The following is an 18,610-nucleotide window of genomic DNA, read 5'->3' as shown; positions in this document are numbered from 1 at the left end:
TTCCACAAAGCTTTGCTGGCCGACAGGGCCACTCCATTGGCACACGGGAGCTCCCCAGCACAGCTGCTGATGGGGAGGAGAATTCGAACACCAGTCCCCATATCATCAGAGCAGTTACAACCACAGTGGCCCGATCTTGAGAAGTTCAGAGAAAAGGACACAGTGTTGAAATTGCAACAGCAACAAATGTTCAATCGGAGACACCGGACTCAAACCTTACCACCTCTCCAGCCTGGACAGCATGTGTGGATCAAACCCACACACACAAAAGGGACTGTTGTTAGTCAGGCACAGACACCACGCTCATATGAGGTGGAGACCCCGGAGGGAGGACGGCTGCGACGCAACCGTTCACACCTCAGGGAAGTTCCAGTGCCTCCAGCATCAGGTGATATGACGGTGACTAGGTCAGGGAGACTGTCTAAGGCTCCTCAGAGACTGAACCTTTGAACATGAAACACATGTATACACACCACAGAGAGAGAAAAAAAAAGTAATTTTCTGTTTGAAAAGTGAAATGTTCATTAGAAAAGTCATGTTCTGATTTATTGAATTTTCCAGTTAATTTAGGATAAAGTCTACAAAAAGGGCTACTGTGAAGTAAAATATCTTGTGTTAATTTCTCTTTGAACGTTTTTAAGTTTGAAAAAGGATTTGAAGAAACTCGTAAAATCATAAGTTAAGTGAGTGAAATAACTAAGTAGCCATCCTGTTGAAGGTATTGCATTATTTAAAGGTTCTGTTAAAACAGTTAAACTTTCATCTAAAAAGGGGAGATGTAATGGCATGTTATGGCCACGGTGGGGCACTGAAGATGTTTGAGTGGAGAGTGAGTACGAAGGAGAAGGGGAATAAAAAGTTATCTGTTTACATCCTGATAGTTGTGTCCTTGAATACAAAGTTATAGAGGAACAATACAATTTAACGCGCCTTGAAGATGTTTAAATCGCTCCCCAACTGTCATTTTGGAAGAACAATGGGCAAAGCCACGGCTTTCAACGGTTTTAAGGTAAGTTTATTTAATTTTCTTTAATAAATATTTAAAATTGGCAGAATTACAACTTTTTTTGCGGCAAAAATACTGTTAAACTTCTATAGGCCAACATTATTTACGTTAAATGATGAACAGTTTACCTCAAACGCGCAATCTACGTTACGTTACTTTCATAATCATGTTAAGGTATCTGAGACGACAGATTAATACAGTTTTATTAAGTTTCAGACAGTGACGCATGTCTGAAATATGCGAATATCTGTGAAAATAGAGGAAAAATTAGTTTGTGACACTAAAAAACGAATTTAACATTTATGTGAGTCAAATGAGTTCAAATAAGTGAATACGACTATCTGCTCTAATGTAAACGCCTGCAGTTGTTCATATCGACATGTAAATCATACAAATTATGTACAATATAGACGGACGCAGGTCTAAAAGAACCGATGATCCGATTCAAATAAACCGGTTCAGTAATTTTTGAACAAAGTGATTCCCGGAAAAGAATCGACGTCTCAGGGCATTTCAAAGTGCACGCACGCACAGCGAGTGACGTAGGCCGCGTTATTGAGGTGATTTGATGATTGTGTGGTTTATAAAGTCTTTTTACATACAAGTTATAATTCAAAATGTTGTTTTTTTCCTGTCAGAAAAGCACATGGATAAATTTGTGAGAGAAAAACTCGTCGAGTGCAGTCTTCAACTAACGTTAACCCTCACTTAACTTAAACGCACATATATTTTTATTTTGTGCTTAAAGTTGCACTTTATGTAACTTTATGTTCAGATTACGTAATTTATGAGCGTAAACGTCATATACCAATTTTCCAGATCGTGTTTTTGACTTGTCCTTATCACTTTGGTACACATATTAGTGTTTATATATGGACTGCTTTAAAGCTGCGGAGTAACCCAGTACCTGCGTGACTTGTCATAGAAATGTCTGTCCGAGCATTCAGTGTGATCTCCCTTACTGTGCCATTGAGTGTGTGTTTGATAAAGCCAGGATATTTACATAAAACTGATTAATAATGACTGGAACATCTCATTGATTAGACAGTTTGAAAGCACACCTTTCAGCCAATCACTAGACCAGGGATCCTCAAATCTGGACCTCGAGATCCACTTTCCTGCAGAGTTTAGCGCTAACCCTAATCAGACACACCTGAGCATGCTAATCAGTGTCAATCAATGTCTTTGGGATCATTCGAAAATAGCAGACAGGTGACTTTAATCAGGGTTGGAGCTAAACTCTGCAGTGCATTGGACCTCCAGGGTAAGATTTGAGGAAGGGGGCACTAGACCATATTCCGCTTCTGTAGACCAGGGATCCTCAAATCTGGACCTTGAGATCCACTTTCCTGCAGAGTTTAGCTCTAACCCTAATCAAACACACATGAGCATGCTAATCAGTGTCAATCAATGTCTTTGGGATCATTCGAAAATGGCAGACAGGTGACTTTAATCAGGGTTGGAGCTAAACTCTGCAGTGCATTGGACCTCCAGGGTAAGATTTGAGGAAGGGGGCTGTAGACCAACTGGTGAATTTAACTCATAAGCATGATGGACTCAATTTCATGATGAACTTCACACAGTTAATTGAACTGAATCACTGTTATTAACAGTTAACAAATTAAAACAATTTGTATTTTCTTTTACTTTATTTTATAGGTTGGAACAAACATGGAATTCCTTAACTGAGCAGAGTCCACAAAACCCCATCCAAATGTCGTGGCGATTTAAAAATGCCAGCAGATCTCTCAGGCATTGATCATAATCAATGGACAGGTAAGGATATTCTGGACAATTTTCAAAAGGAATTGCAAATTGTAAATTTAATTGCATTTTTCCACATGTGGACGCATACATTGTGATACAGTCCAAACGCAATTGAAACGCATTTGAATTTCAGATGCCTTACACAGAAAGCTGTCAATTTGTGTCATGGGTGGGACTATACTATGGGGCGTGTTTGTATTGGGAGATATTTTGTAGTTTTTACCCCAAATCTCTCACTGTTTGCACTCTGATACATGTAACGGAAACAGGTCAATTTAGCTCAAAGGGAATAATTTTATAATTTAAAGGGAATTTGAACAAAATCACTGTTTCACGGCTGATCACTGAGATGCCCTGCGATTCACTGGATGAGCCGTTTAACATCAAATCTGCGCTGGATATTAATATCCAAAATATAGTGAAAACAATATCAATTAGCACAGTAACAAGATCGGCAGTTTAAGACATTAACTTGTAAGCACAAAACACAAGATACTTCTCTTTTCAATATGAATAAGGCTTTATTAGATAAATCTAAGACATATAAACTAATCTAACACATAAACGCATGCACTCACACATTCACACAAGTTGCAGAAAGATCAAAAGTTAGGGAAAGATGAGTTTAAGAGAATGGAAATAGGGAATCCCAAGTTAACAGCAATATGTTAAATTACATAGACATAAACAACCATCAATCACGTAATTAGCCCTCGCATTGAGTTCCTCAGTGAGGTTAAAATTATATTAGATACACCAGTAAAGGTCACAGTCTGGAGGTAAAGTTACTTGCATCTCCTGTGAAAAAGGAGTCCTGTGAAAGGGCTATCCCGATGTCGCTGATTGGCTGGAAGTTCAGTAGTCGCTGAAGTGACGTCTTGGGAAGGCCCGTGGTGGGGCGTTGGCTGAGGGTGCAGTTGTGTGGGTGTTTAAAGTTGAACGGTCAGGCGTCGGAGGCTCGACGTTACAAAACTTAACTCAGAACACGAAACTCTCAAATGGAAAAGAAAAGAAATAAAGTTTGACGAGACAAGGTGGTGTTTCTTCTCATCGTGGCTAAGTAGCAGCAGGCATGCAGGCTGAAGCACGCTGCAACCGCGCTCAAAGAACAGTGATGACTAACAGCATGGCTAAAAGCTAAAGCTAAAAGCTAAGAGCAGGCATGACTAGTAGCAGAAGCAAAGCTAACAACTAAAAGCATACTTAAAGCAGACATGACTAATAGCAGAAGCACAGTTAGAGACTAAAAGCCACATGACTAATAGCAGCAGCATAGCTAGAGACTAAAAGCAAAGATTTTATGGTGTCCTAGGTATTTAAACTGGCCTGTTGGCCACACCTCAAATGTTGTCTTGACCAATCAGATATTGTCTTGGCTCGGGGGTATCATAAATCATATGTTTATCTTACCAAGCATGTGGTCCGAATTTTCCTGCCTTGCAGGGTCTAATTTTGGACATGATTCCTATTACCAGGTTATGATATATTTGACAAATAAATGATTGTCAGGACAATATCAAGCAAGCAGATTCAATTAGATCAATACTAGACATGACTATGTATCCTATAGTTATCAAAAGACATACACAATAAGTGATTATACATGACAGTCGAATGTGTGGGTTACATATAAATGAATATGGAGTTAAACGATGGAATGATATTCATTTAGAAGTCATTTTGGAGTTCATTTTGGTCCATATATATGTACAAAAGATAGTTTCTTTGTCATTCCCTGACATTGGGATGTTCGGTGAAGACCAGAGGGTACAAGTCCCCCAACCCCCCACCCCCCCTTTAGGAATTTCAGTCTGGTTCTGCTAGGTGGGGGGAAGTCAATGGAAGTGTTTAACTCGATCTCATGGGTTTACATGTGCTGTCCAGCGTTGACAGACACATTTGACACCACCAAATTTCTCTTCTTCAAATTGAAATTGTAAATAATTGTTCTAGTGGGGTTAATGTTGAAATCTGTTGTGTTAACAAGTTGGTTGCTCATCTTGCTTGGGACTTGTGGCACAGAATGTTTTATGACTTCCTGAGGAATTCGGCTCCGTGTTTCAAACACAGCTTTGATAGACTCTTTAATTTGTCTGGTTCGACTCATTTCTGTTACATACACGTCAGCAAAACAACATTGCAGTTCTAGTCTGATTTACCTATTTGCATCTTACCCTATATTTTATTCATCAGGTGAAAAGCATTTTGCACAATTGTATTTGAGTGACGTCAACTCCCCATACAAACACTCTCCATAGTATGGTCCCACCTCTGACAAAAATTGACAGCCTTTCAATGTGAGGCATTGGAGATTCAGATGCTAAAGTAATTGCGATTCCATTTGAGTTTTGGCAGGTAACTTGTGACACATTGAAAAAACAGACATGGTAATTCATAAAACCTCATGTACTTGTTCTTATGATGCATTAGTCTACTTGTTCTTTGCTAACATTAGTCTGTTTCTCTCTTATTCCGAGGTCACCGTAGCCACCAGATCAAGTCTGTATCCAGATCAGGGGGTCACTGCAGTCACCCGGATCCAGTACGTCCAGACCAGATGGTGGATCAGCACCCAGAACGGACCTCCACTGCCCTGAAAGACAGCAAAGACCAGGACAACTAGAGCCCCAGATACAGATCCCCTGTAAAGACCTTGTCTCAGAGGAACACCAGGACAAGACCACAGGAAACAGATGATTCTTCTGCACAATCTGACTTTGCTGCAGCCTGGAATTGAACTGCTGCGTTCGTCTGGTCAGAGGAGAACTGGCCCCCCAACTGAGCCTGGTTTCTCCCAAGGTTTTTTTCCTCCATTCTGTCACCGATGGAGTTTTGATTCCTTGGTTTTCCTTAGTTGGGGACAATTAATATCAAGCGATATCATCGACTTGATTGCACAGAGGGACGATACATCACTGAATCAATGATGAACTGACTTTAACTGATAACTGAGTGTTTACTGTTGTCCCTTTGCATTATTACACACTATTTTCCTATTTAATATTGTAAAGCTGCTATGATGCAGTATTTGTTTAACATGACAGGCTTATTAGTCATAATACATGGAAAATACAGCTGCAAACGGACTTTGCTTTTCCATTTGAAAATTGGCAGTCCCTGTGCATTCATGAAAACTGAAACAGTAATTTTTGTTCAGTGTTTTTGAAACAGTGTTTTTGTTCAAGATTTGCAATTGTGTTTGGATTATGTCACAATGTGTCAAATGTGGAAAACGCCATGGAAAATATAATATGCAATTCCTTTTGAAAATTGTCCTTCCATAGACAGGCTCTATAACAGAGTACACTGCTCTCAGGTGTAGATCTTTGCTTCAAATCTTAAGTGTTTGACAATAGAAGACCCAAAAATGAAAATTGTCATTAATTATTCACCCTGGTCTGAAAGCTCTCGAATTTCATCGAAAATATCTTAACTTGTGTGACATGATATAAATTTATAATATACATTTTAGGACATCTTCAAATGATTTTACATTTAAATGTAAAAAATTTTAATTGTCAATGTCATTTCACTGTGTATTTAAATAGCTAAACATGTAAAAATTTAATAGTTAAACAGCTAGACACAGGTCAGTCAGAAATAATTTTCTTATTTATTGCAACTTTTTTTTTTTTTTGGATTTGCTGGAAACAAAAAAAGGGAAAATTGCATGTTGTTTGTCATTGGTACAAATTTGTGAATGTCAGATTCCATTAAAATAACTTTTTAACAGTCTAAATAACCTGTATTCTTCATTATTTATTAATCCATGATTGCTTTGTTAAGCAAAAGTGAAATTATGAGAATAACCCAGCAAGAATAACCCAGAACCAAAAAAATGCAAACACGCAAATAGTAAAAATGACTCTATCTTGGGTTTTCTCAATAACCCAGCATGCTTTTCTGTCCAATATTTACCCAGCGCTGGGTTGCCAATTGAGTTATTTTTAACTCAGCCATTTTTAGAGTGTATTAGTGAACGATGAAGCCTGTTTTGTTAAGTAAGTTAACATTAACGTTACATATTTTCTAACTGAATCATAACATAATTGTTTTCACATGTACTTTTACATGTGAAAACAATTATGTTATAATTCAGTTAGCCTAACGTTAGTTGTCTAAGATGCAGTTTTTTTTAAGATTAAAAGTTTTAAAATGAGTGTCGGGCGATCAGCATCACAAGTGTTGGCTAAGGCGTTGTTTCTCAAAAATATGTAACGTTAATGTTAACTTAACAAAACGTAGGCTTCATCGTTCGCAAATATATACATTGATGGTAATTGATTTAACTATGATCTGCACAGCATTTTATATGTGCAGAGACATTTTATGTATATTAGAAAACTCATTCTAATTCATTCCCACTCTTCTTCGGTGGTAACTTAACCCAACTCCGTGCTTCCTGTAATGAGAGCTGTCAATCAGGGTACAAGGATGTCCCTGTGTGAAAGTGACCAATCATAAGAGGGTCAGTGCCCTCCTTGGTTTCCGCCCCCAAATTGTCAAAAGTCATGTAGACTCGAGCGAGCAGAAATTAGCTGAGCAAGAAGAAATCCACTGCGCGAGCAAAACAGCACTCCGCGACCAGAAGCCCGCTGCGCGCTAGCAGGATTCCACTGTACAAGCAGAGTAAACCCATGAGAGTATGCCAGGCGCTCGCTCGCAGCTACAATTACACCTCTCGGTTGTTGAATTTGTGCACGAGTACATTTATCATGCCAGCTGAAGGTTCATTTTTGCGCGTGTGAAATAACATAATGTGCTCGTGAGCATGTCTTACACGCTCATAACTTTTGACGAAAAAATAATGCTTTATATCGATACATATCCCCTTTTAAAACAACACATGAACGCGCAATTATCTCAGATAACTCAATCCAGCGATGCTCATCATACACAACAGGTGTGTTCGAAGAACCCAATTAGCCGGATCATGATTAGCACGATGATATCATCTTGGATGTGTCATTTGATCTCGGATGTAATAAGCGACGTACGAAGAACGGGGCCCTGTTTGACAGTGTATTTGTCTTAATGTTTGTTTTGTTGCAGTTACTTTATAAATGGATATTACTGTTCACCTTTTCCACGACATGTTTGACTGTGCCTTGTCTTTTACTTGAAGTGATGAGTATATGAAATGAGTAAAGTGATTCGAGTACTGATGTGCTGTCATTGTTCATTGACATTTGTTCATGGAATCTAAGCTATTTTAAACTTCAAATATCCACACAGATAGCTTACTTCTAATAGCACAAAATTTATTGTAACTTTAAAAAAGAATACAGCGATTTGATTCAAGAAATATGTGTTTGCTTGTCTTACTGCTTTTAAACTGCAGTAAGGTTGTTAATGTACTCAAGGGTGTAACTTTGGTTTGAGAAGTGGGGGGGACACAAAATGTGGAATTTTTTTTTCGATTTGAATCCCATTTCCTCCATTTACATACACTTAGGGACTATGGTGATACAAAATCCAGGAAATAATTAAGTTGTTTATAATGATAAATTCTGCCAAAAAGAATAATAGGCTATTATGTATAAGAAAAAGATGTCTTACTTTATTTATTGTTGAATACCCAAGACTTGAGAGAATAATTTTATAAAGTCAAAAACGTTCACTAAAATGTTTGCCTGTCTCACCTATGAAATATGAAAATGTGCTAGCCTGTTTCTGACAAGACATAATTAAAATTAATTACCTGACCCTTTAAACAGCACATACCTGCAACTCTGAGCTACTTCTCCCTGTCTCACCCTCCCTGTCTTTAAGCAGCTTCACCTCATCTGTTCTCTGATATGAAAGCATGGCATAAAAAAATAAACAAAAGTTCATCACAACTGAAACTATATTATAACAGTCAACAGAAAAATATCAGGGCCTGATTCTGTTTCTCTCCCACCACACAAGTGAGCAGGTAAATAATATGAAACCACACCCAGGGGATGATGTGACCATGTAAAAAAAAAATATTCTAAACAAAAAACAACACGCAATTTGGCTCCTACAAGAAGAACATTTAATTTGATAATATTCAAACTGTATTCACTATTTATCATGTACTCTTCTTCCCTTTTATCACAAACAAATCAAAATCACCTGGCCTTTCATACAGCACATAACCTACCTGTAACGTTGTGCTGCTACTGCTTTTCCCTATCTCACCCTCTCTGTTCTGAAGCAGCTCCACCTCATCTGTGCTCTGATATGAAAATTTAATAAGAGTTTAATGAGAGTTATGATCATATTGAGTCCACATAGCCAGAAAAGAGTCTCTGGATGTACATTTTAAAAACTGGGTGTGCCACATTCATTTTCAGATCAATGTGTAAAAGAAACCCTGACTGCGTATCAATAACTTTACAGACTAGACTGGGCTGATGTGTAAAACTATACTCAGGCTCACCACATAACCATAACACTATATTAAATATAGGCTAACTCAGGCTAGCTCGGCATTAAGCCTTTTCTTTGAACAAGTAAATCAATTTTTACAAATTAACTTCCATTTTAAATGAACAAATATTGTAAGTGAACAACAATAGCTCAAGTTTAGAAAAAACATTAATTATTAAGACTTATTTTATTTCTGCATCTGAGCATAATGAGTTGAGTAGCAGCCAGAGTCTGCTTGTCATACATAGCTGACAGAAAACGCTGCTGTTTAAAGCGGACACAGAATGTTCTAGGCAACATTAAATGTTTAGGTTAGCTAGCAAACGGTCTGAAGTTACCTAGCAACAGTGCATGTTAACGTTAGCTCATCAACAGTTGTAGACCATAGACTGTAAAAAAATAAGTTGACAGACATTTTGATTACCCTGACCTGAGCTGATTTACTAAATCAACCAACTCACATCTCCTTTTTTTTTCATCCATGAAGACATTAAAGTCATCTGTTGCTGGCGTTTCATGCTTGGAGGTTTCATGACTGACTGCGATACCGGCTGCTCAGTAGAACTTTCAGTGCGCTTACACTATTTAGAGTGTGCACGAGTCCTGCCTGTACGCAGACGCGCTCGTCGACACAGACAGGCAGGATGTCTGTTCTGCTCGGTCCTGCTCCTCCGTGACGATGACGGCGCGCGGTTAAAAAAAAATCATTTGAAAGCACTTTTCTGTTTGAAAGTGGGGGGGACACGAAAGGGATTTTGAAAAGTGGGGGGGACATGTCCCCCCTGTCCCCATAGGAAATTACGCCCGTGAATGTACTCAAAACAAGTGGATGTAAAAAAAAAAAAAAAAAAAAAGTTTTTTAAATTAAAGTCAGCTTATAGTATTCTAAAACTTAATCAGGTTAGATTTAATTATTGAAACCTCAGCATATATGAATGCAAAATATAAAAATGTCATGTTAGTTTAAAAAGCACAAATTATGTATCTTGAACATATAAAAAACTAATTTATTTAACAAACTAATGATGTATTTTTAACATATAAAAATAATGTTCGTTTAACAAGCACAAATGATGTATCTTTAACATATAAAAATAATTTCCGTTTAACAAACACAAATGATGTATATTTAACATACAAAAATCATTTCCGTTTAACAAGCACAAATTATGTATCTTTAACATATAAAATAATTTCCGTTTAACAAGCAAAAATTATGTATTTTGAACATATATAAATCCTGTTTATTTAACAAACAAATTATGTATTTTTAACATAACAATCATGTTCGTTTAACAAGCACAAATTATGTATTTTTAACATATAACAATCATGTTCATTTAACAAGCACAAATTACGTAGCTTTAACATGTGTAAATCATGTTGCGTATATCTAACTTTCTTATGTGCAACTGATATACATATTTTTTTTTAAGTTAATCGAACAGGTTTTTTTTTTTCAGTGCGTCACACTAATTCTCACAGATCCATTTTCTACTATAAGTGCATTGGATATCATTCCAGTTGTTCAGAACAGATTTTGCAGGATTCAGCTCAATGCAATCTTCATTTCCATCAGCGTTATTTGGCTCCTTACTGTCCCAAAACCTGAATTACATACAAGCAGTTTCAGTTCCTGAGCAGATACAGTATTCACTCACTCACTCACTCACTCACTCTTCTATATACAAACAAAGCAAATGCAAAAGTTTCACAGTTGTAGGGTGTTTTGTTGAGCTTTTCACACTTTGCTTAACCCCAGATTATCGACATTATAAACCTCACTTTTAACACTGTCTAAAGATACGTCTCAATTAAAATCCATTTGAGGAAAAAAAGTGACAAAAAACACTTGAATTTGTAATAATTATGTATTCTTAGACTTATAATCCGCAAGTAAATTTTCATAATACAGTGGCAATATAGGCTATGAGGATGCACAATGCTAGAGCCTAACAGGTTGCGTGCCATTGACACAGTAAATATCAAATAAGAGCATTAAACAAGGGTTTAGGAATGTAGTGTAAAATGTCATCACAAATTGAATTAATAAGCCCAGGTAAATTACGTGCAGTATAAAATGTGGGTTTAGAATGACTCTATTTGAAGTGTGAAAAGCTCATATCACTTACCCTTGTGTCAGTGGTGAATAATCCACCCATTCCATTTTGCCCTCCTTGTTTCTGTCAGACAAACCAATCCACACTCTTTCCTTGACTAATGAAGATATGAACCTCTGTGTGAATAAAAACAGGAATAAGTGTGATTGCTCTCATTCATTAACAGACATTCACACAAACTCACCTGCTTCTCTTCAGTGTTGATAATGAGCAGATCAGCACCACGATCCCTGCAGTACTGTCTGCTGTCGGACCAGCTCTTCGACTCAGTGGACATGAAAAGCATGCTATTTCCTTTCAACGAACACATACAGCAAACAAATAGAGTTTTATTGATTTGTTGTTTTTAAATTGAAACTAATCATATATACTGATTTGTACAAACCTCGTCCTGATAATTTCCTTAGTTCAGTCTCTAACTCCAGTTTCTTCTGACTCAAAGATTCAATGCTTATCTGTAACTGTTTTTTCTCAGCAGTGAGATTGTTGACTCTGGTCTCCAGGTTTTTCTGACTCAAAGAGTTGAAGTTGTTCTGCAGTTGATGTTTTTCAGTCATTAAATCAGTGTGATTGTCCTGTAAGCTTTTGATGGTTTGACTGAACTCTTCAACTGTGTTCTTGTAACTCTTTGTCAGAACTGTCTCTGCTGTGATGGTGATGTACAGCAGTATGATGAAGACTAGCAGAATAACACAAATGAGCCCAAGACCCACTGAGATAAACACCAAACATCTATTTCCTCCTGACAAACAGAAAAAAAAAAAAAAAAAACAGAAATATCAGTTATATCATCTATATTATATTCATTTTTTTTGTATAATTATTATTAAAAGTATTAACATTTCAAACTGAGCTTTATTGTACATAACTGACAGTGCTTTTTAAAAGTGTGCTCCTTTACTGTATATTGACAAACTTCTAGAAATGCTGTACAGTAAAATATGCAACTAAGAAAAATATTATATATTTTTATATATTTATAATATTATGTGTTAATTAATTTATTTAAAAAAATGACACATTTTAGTTTCTATAAAACAATTAATAACATTTTATTTAAGTATTTTTAGTTTCTCAAACATTAACACCACGATCTCTGCCTCAAATGAAACTTTCTGCTTACTGTGCTTTTGAGTGTTTCCGTCAGTTTGGTGGTGACTCTGTGTTCCAGGTCCAAATGTATTATTAATATTTCTGAGTACATACATATTCTCCATTATTTTTCTTAAGTCTTGCAGTATGTGTTCACAGATGAGCTGTGGTCTCTCAGAAAGTGTATTTTGTTTTTTATAAAAAATAAAAAAAAAACTGACACAGGACGTGGTTTCATTATCAGACATCAGAATCTTTTTTTTTTTTTTTCATGCTTAAATTCTCACACTATGGGTAGACATTGCAGATTTTATTTTTCTCTAAATATTTTTGGTGATTTTCCCATGATCTGATTTAACAGATTTAAAAAAAGAGAAAATATGGCCAGCTAAATAGACCCCCTAAAAACTTGTGTTTTCATGACATCGTCAATAATTTTTATAAAACAGTACATTGCCATATCTTAATGTTAACAGATATTAAACACATTTAATTAAAGGGGCCACTACATGGATTTTAAAATAATTTTTCTATGTTACATGAGGTTATTATATAATGTTGTGTGTGTGTGTGTGTGTGTGTGTGTTTAAATTATAATTTTCAACCTTCATTTCCGAAACTCTGTTAAAAAATAACGTGTTTTTAAGGGGAGGGTTTTTATTATTTGTTTACTATGACCATCTACAAGCTATTGAGCTCAAAACAAAAGAAAAAAGAAAAACACATTCACAAAATGTACATTTATAAGATTTAAAACTTGTCGTCTCTCACTTCACCTCGCACTTCAGCTGCTCATCAAACTCTCGGTCCAATTAAATGTTCTCTAGGTTGTAAAGCATCCCACCCCTACACTAAAATAGATGCTGAAGCTGTGAGTGAAATCTGTCACTTGTTCACAAAGTTTTTTTTTCCTGTATGGTGAATGGCATTTTGTATTGATGGGTAAAAGAAGCTTAGAGGTGCCATATGGTGGTTAGTAAAAGCAGCCACTACACACGCCACACATTCCATAGTTAGGGTGCGCTTCGAGCTACATTTTACGTACATGCATGAAAATCGGTACACACGTGTAACACCGCATTACCTACAAAAAAGTATCTTGGTACAAAATCCAAAACCCAACTGGAAGTATGATATTTAGAATTTCCTGTAGGATTTTTGTGCAGTTTTTGCCATTTCTATGCCTCGTCCTTTGACAAACTCCTCCTACAATTTTAATTGGATCATCTTCAAATTTGGTGAGGGTCATCATAAGACCTTTGTCAAGTCAAGTCACCTTTATTTATATAGCACTTTGATTGCATCAAAGCAACTGAACGACATTAATTAGGAAAACAGTGTGTCAATAATGCAAATGACAGTTAAAGGCAGTTCATTATTGAATTAAGTTTAAATAGCATATGTGCAATTATCTTAAAACAAGTCAGCGATATCGCTGTAAATGAAGTACCCCAACTAAACAAGCCAGAGGCGACAGCGGCAAGGAACCAAAACTCCATCGGTGACAGAATGGAGAAAAAACCTTGGGAGAAACCAGGCTCAGTTGGGGGGCCAGTTATGATTTTCTGAGTTGTAACTTGGAAATCTTTTTGGAATTAATGTTATCAAATAGAGTCATGAGTTTGTAACCCTACCCCTGATCAGGTCATACAATTTTATGACCCAACTGGGTGCAACAGGAAAGCCCAGCTCGCTGGAATTCTTGTAAGAAAAGAGAAAAGTACCTTTTACAAATGTATTCTAAATACATTGACTGTATTGCCTTTTTGTGCTTAGATGTCTTCCCATATCACATTGGAGTATCTGCAATTTTATCATGTGTTAATCAAACTTTAAATGTGTGTAATTCTGCATGTGAATGTAACTTCAGGTTTCTATAATATTTACTTGTCATTCTTGGTATCTGTTTAACCCTCATGTTGTGAGTGTACTATTGAAATATAGGAAATTAATGTAAAATGTATTTATTCTGGAATTACATCGTGCTGGAAAATAACTGCTGAATTCTGACAACACCATAAGTTACACAAGTGGGTGTTTCCCCAGAGAAACTTGGTCTCAGCACTGCGTCTGAGAGAACAGCCTGTTCTCATGGCTCCTTAGGGGGCTTTCATCTCCGTTTTTCTTTTCTTTTCTGTACTAAGTTTATTCTCAAATTCGCCTCTCCCTACACGAGAGAGAAGAACTCTGAATAATTTCGTTCGGTGTGTAACAGATCTAGTAAGCTGTTACTTTACTTTCTTATTTATTTTGAGTGGTAATTTTACTCCCATTCATAAGGGGGCATTAGGGAGTCATTATCAGTAAAGTTTCTCTAGATCCGAGAATAAGAGGAGTAGGGGAGTGTTTGGGAGTGTTTGCTCTCCCCATGCTTAACCAAACCCTTATTGAGGAACATTAGTGTTCTACATTTCAATGTAAGTTACTTTTTGTTTCTTTAGTATTGTCAGAGGTTTTATAGTTGGTAATATACTTTGCTTCCAGAACCTCATGTTGTATTGTTTTTGTTTGTCTAGAGGGTTTTTGTTTCAACTTAATTTTGAGTGCATCTCAATGCAACTGATCAATGTTTCTAATTTACGATCTGCTTCATCTTTGGACTTTCTTCTAAATTGATCTCTACTCTACTCTGGATTGCCGCTGTGGATTATCTTGGACTTCATCCTTTTAACCTCCTAAACATCTACAATACTGTGATGAACCCAGGACATTTGTGGATGTTCAGACATTGAACTGTTTTGCCTCTAGCTAGGTACAGACTTGTTACACAATATATGGATTAGACAGGTATGGTATTTGATGTTGTGTGCTCCTTAAAGAAATATATTATGCTATTCAATGGTGATTGATCCCCCTTCATTATCTTTATGTGACATTTGTTATGACTGTTACATAATTTGCCGCCCAAACAGGGACCGTTTCACCGCTTTAACAAATTTTCTGAAGAGTGAATTGAATGCATGTTTTTTGAATCAGTCATATGCTATGTCTTTTCAATACATCTATGTGTAACACCAATCTTTTCCCCATTTGTTTGCCCATGTGGTAGGTTACAAACTGATTTGTGGAAGCATTTGTAAATTGATAGCTGATTTATCTTTTTAATATGAGTCTTGGTGGAAGCTCCTGCATGAGATAACACTGAGTCTATTCACAAAATGGATTCAGACTATAGTTCTGAACCTTTCATGACTCGGCGTGAGCCAGTTCAAGAGCTAATACACTCCTTTAGCAGCTTGTATATAGAACCAGAAGGAGAGGTGACTGCTCCAGAAGAGGATAATGACTCAAGTTGTCTACCGCCTCCACCACCACTGGATGAGGGTGAGGAAAGTTTGATCAGTCTGACCATTGCAACAAGGGTGGGTCAACTTGCACTCAGAATGGACAAAATGGAGAAAGATGGTGTGGAACGTGTCCAGGGAGTGGAAAGATATATCCATAATTATTTTCAGCAGTATGACCATCGGTTGACTGCTGTAGAGGCACAGATTCAAGATTTAGCAAAGCAAATGACCACACCATCATCACCTGACACCCAAAGCCTGACAGAGTTGGAGGAGAAGCTTACTGACTTTGTAGAAAAGAAAACTAGCCTCCTGAAGAAATCTCTAGAAGACCAATTGCAAGAGATGGGAAAAGCTGTGATGGATTGTATGAAAAGGAGGAACATCCATCTCAAGTCTTTGTTTTGTCTTACACCTGGAGCTGCTTCTACACCAACTACCACATCAATGTCAGATCAATTGCTTCCAATGGTACACCAATTGCCTTTCAAAATTGCTGTAAAGATGGAATTCCCTAAGTTTGGCAGTGCAGTAGATGAAGACCCAATAGCTTATCTCGTGAAGTGTGCAGAGTACTTAGCTGTACATCCAATGAGTGATGCTGAGATACTTGCAACATTACCATCTGTGCTGACACATACAGCCAAAGATTGGTGGGTGGCCGAAAAAGCACATGTCAGAACATGGAGTCAGTTCAAGGCTACCTTTTTGCGGTCCTTCCTACCCAATGACCACGAGGTTGAAGCGGAGAGGAGGATACGTGAGAGAAAACAACAGATTGATGAGGATATTCGAACATTTGCCTTCCAGTACAGAGCCTTATGTCTTAGGCTTAAACCAACAATGACTGAAAAGGAGATTCTGCAGGCTACTTTGAGAAATTGTAATCCCCGTCTTACAAGCATTTTAAGAGGAACAGCAACTACTTTTGATGACTTGGTGCGCACAGGAACTTTGGTAGAGTGATATGTTTCTGAGGAAAGGGCTTTCTGGAAGCAACGGCAAGCAGAAAGAGCTTTTAGGAAAGGGGGCCCAGATAAGTACAACAAAGATAAGCCTGGACACCACAGCATGGCATTGTTGACAAGAGGTAATGTCAAACTTCTCACCTTGATTATAACTTTGTGTAGTCAACCGTGTGAAGCCATTGTGGATACAGGTAGCTCTTACTCATTAATCCAGGAGTCACTATGGAAAAGATGGAAAGATGAGACCGAGTCTTGGCAATCCAGTCGGGGACAGACATTTGCCCTGGCCAATGGCCATGTCCAGAGGGCGCTCGGTGAAGTAACCTGGAAGTGTACCCTGCAAGGATGCACAAACCCATTGAGGCTGTTCATCATGAAAGATGAGGATTTGGCTTTTCCGCTCAGTTCCTTGTATCATGTAGAGTCAAGTTGGATTTTGACACCTCCACATATATTCATTGCCTGGACAGAAGGAAGCATTACACTCTTTCTCTTGCTTTGATCAGGCACCCTCAGTTAAAATATACTGTGCACTGCCAATAGTGCAAGTATCCACAGATATCGTGGATGTTATCAAGGATTTGGTAGATCTCGCTGATGCTTCCCGAACAGAGAAGAGGCGTTTAGAAGGATTGCTGCTAAACTGTCCGACTGTCTGTACAGACGTGTTGGGCCAAACATCTATCATTAAGCACCAGATCATAACTACCGACTCTATCCCAGTACGTAAAAGAGCCTATCCTGTTCCCATCAATAAGCAAAATTTCATTGATGAAGAAGTCAAAGCCATGCTGGGGAAAGGTATAATACGTCCATCTACTTCCCCATGGGCTGCTCCAGTAGTGTTAGTACCCAAGAAGGATGGAGGAATGCGTTTCTGTGTGGATTATCGTGCATTGAATGCTAAAACTTCACTGGATGGCTTTCCAATGCCTCAGATACAGGATATCTTGGAGTCTGTCTACGGAGCTATGGTATTCAGCACTCTGGACCTCAAAAGTGGATACTGGCAAGTGGCAATGGACGAGAGTAGTATCCAGAAAACTGCCTTTGTCACCAAATACAACCAGTATGAGTTTGTTCGTCTTCCGTTTGGGTTAAAAAATGCTGGTGCAACGTTCCAAAGGCTGATGAATAAAGTTCTGCAAGATCTTCTAGGTAATTGCTGTTTTGTGTACATAGATGACATTGTCGTATACTTCAGAGACATTCAGCAGCACTTCCAAGATCCAAAGAAGGTCTTTGCTGCATTGGAATCAACTGGCTAGACACTTAATCTGAAAAAGTGTAAATTGGTAAATAAAATCACTGACTTTTCTAGGACACGTCATTTCGGAAGAAGGGATCAAGACCGAAGATTCCAAAGTGAATGCTGTTAGGAATTTTCCTACCCCCAAAAATGTTAAAGAAGTTGAGCGATTCTTAGGTCTTGCTGGGTGGTATCATTGCTTTATTCCGTATTTTTCAGAACGTGCTGCACCACTCCATGCACTTAAGAAGAAGGATGTACCATGGAATTGGTCTGAAGAGTGCCAGCATTCTCTAGAGGATTAGAAAGATGCTCTACAAAAGGCACCAGTTCTCGTGCCCCCAGACTCAAGTAAGTCATTCAAGGTGCAGACTGATGCAAGTGATCTTGGTCTGGGAGCTGTACTAACTCAAGAGTCAGAGAAGGGAGAACACGTCATTGCCTATGCCTCCCGGCTGCTTCAAGGAGCAGAAAAATCATATGCAATGTCAGAAAAAGAATGCCTTGCTGTGGTCTGGGCAGTTGAGAAATGGCGACAGTACCTGGAAGGGAGACCTTTTGTGGTAATTACAGATCATGCCGCTCTCACTTGGGTTTTTAACCACCCTTGTCCAACATCAAGACTTACTAGGTGGGCTATCAGTTCCAGGGGTTTGACTTGACTGTGAGTTATCGGAGAGGGAGATGTAATGTAGTGCCTGATTCACTGTCCCGTGCAATCCATG

The sequence above is a fragment of the Carassius gibelio genome, chromosome A16 (genome assembly GCF_023724105.1).
Source record: "Carassius gibelio isolate Cgi1373 ecotype wild population from Czech Republic chromosome A16, carGib1.2-hapl.c, whole genome shotgun sequence".
In the NCBI taxonomy this organism is placed as follows: Eukaryota; Metazoa; Chordata; class Actinopteri; order Cypriniformes; family Cyprinidae; genus Carassius; species Carassius gibelio.
Note: the sequence above shows the minus strand (reverse complement) of the source record.